Raw genomic sequence first — 2,456 nt, forward strand, 5'->3', positions numbered from 1 at the left:
TATATATATATATATATATATATATATATTCACATATACGCACATACAAATATGTATATATGTATATACACCTTTTAAATTTGTTCATGGGAAACGTTTTGAATATTATGTCGGCCACAGAGTAATGATGCTGACTCGAGAACCAGCTTTGGATGAACAAGCATCGAGCTCAGCCGATATAATGTGGGATAAATGTAGCAATAATAACAATAATCCTTGGATGGAATTTATAAACATTAAATGCATCACTGCACGCATTTCCATAAATCATGTCTCTTAAAATCAGAGCCCATATTCTAGGGATGATTACAGTGAGCATCGAGTAGATCTTCATGAATTCATTTCTTCAGGCGATATAATATTAATGGATGTTTATCCCTTTTGACCAGTGTGAAGAATAATAAATTTGAACTCTAAAAAGTATAGGGTCACCCATCAAATGAATGTAACATTGGTGTTATTATAACTGAATTTAATACCATATATATATATATATATATTGATAGATAGATAGATAGATAGATAGAAAGATAGATAGATAGACTCATACATATATACATACACGCACACACACATATACATACATAACTACATACATGTAAATATTTGGATACATATATGATAATAATATACGCATTGCATCTTCTTGATAGTTGTTACCTAACTATCTTCTCATAACGTGTAAATGTGAGGGGGTGGATAAAAATTTGAATTTGAAATTAAGGAATATGAAAGCATACGAAGAGTTCTCATATATAAACATATAATTTATATCGTTTTCAATGTTTGCTATTCATTACGAAGTTCTTACACATTTTAGCGAATAGTAATCATGTATAGTACTATTTCATCCTTTGTTTAGAGTCTTCAGCATAACTATGAATTCGTTAATTAAATACATTACTTCGCACGGACTGGAGGAAGTTCATGGAGTGCTTTGGTTGTTTTCTTTATACTACGGTGTAGGTTTAAGAAAATGTTCGTAGAGTAATAACAGTTTCCAGGGACATTTCTATCCCGTGAAAGTGTTTTTAGAGGAGTCAATATTTATAACATTAACCACAAACGGTCCCACAAGCCTTCACCGATGTCGGTTAGGTCTTGATAAGCCTTTGGCTCTTATCTTCATATCCTTCGCATAGTCGAGCCAGCTTCCAATCATAAACACACGGTCCGACCCACATCACACGTTAAATGAAATGCACACCTATTTCTTTCTTTCTTTCTTTCTTTCTTTCTTTGTACGTGTGTGTGTGTGTGTGTGTGTGTGTGTGTGTGTGTGTGTGTGTGTGTGTGTGTGTGTGTGTGTGTATGTCTCGGCTTGGTGAGGCAAACAAGAAACATAGAACTCAAAAACATAAGTTACAGAATGACTCGAGGTGCAAGAGTTTCATTCATTTGGTTAGCGCCAAGGCACGAAACTTTTGGCCCTTGAGTCACTCTGCAACTTCTGCTGATGTTAATAATCAGACACAAACACACAAAGATATATACACACACACACACACACACCTCTACATACATGCGCATATATCTATAGATCCAGGCATAGGCGTATACTTGCAAAGATATGTACATGTATATACGTATATACGCACACGTATACGTTTATACATGCATAGATACACACATATATATATACACACGCACATACATACACACACACACACACACACACACACAGACATATACATATATACACATGCACGTACATATATACATACATACATACACACAGGCATACATACACACAGACATATTCGTGTGCGTGTGTTGTATCCGACGTCACAAGGTCTTCTTAGGCCATCCCACCACCTTTACGTCTTCGAGGTAGGAACTTATTAGAGCAAGACAGGCAGACAAGCAGGTGGTGGTGGTGGTGGCGGTGGTGGTGGGAGGTTTGGGGGGCTGTCTTTGTCGTCGTCGTCATTGTTGTTGTTGTTGTTACTGGTTGTTCACTTTCTAAGAATCATGTCCTTGTGCTGAAGTCTGGAACTCTCTTTCCACGCCACAATGACCATAAATTGAATCTCTCGGCACAATGTAGAGTCGAGCTAAATAATCTCATTAGTTGGGCTATGGCGCGCGCGCGTGTGTGTGTGTGTGTGTGTGTGTGTGTGTGTGTGTGTGTGTGTGTGTGTGTGTGTGTGTTGAAGGGCTACGAAAATGTGTGCATGTGCATATATACATGTGGGCCTATGAATCTTTTTCACTACGCGTATGTGTGTATATACACATGAACACATATATTTATATATACATATGCACACATACATGCATACATCTGTGTGTGTACCTTGTTGTGTATATTTGAATGTTTGTGTTGTTGTAATGTCATACATATTATACACACAGATACACACATGTATTATTCATACACATGCACAAACATATAAATACACACCCGTATGTGCGTATGCGTATATATATATATATATATATATATATATATATAT

The sequence above is a fragment of the Octopus bimaculoides genome, chromosome 25 (assembly GCF_001194135.2).
Source record: "Octopus bimaculoides isolate UCB-OBI-ISO-001 chromosome 25, ASM119413v2, whole genome shotgun sequence".
In the NCBI taxonomy this organism is placed as follows: Eukaryota; Metazoa; Mollusca; class Cephalopoda; order Octopoda; family Octopodidae; genus Octopus; species Octopus bimaculoides.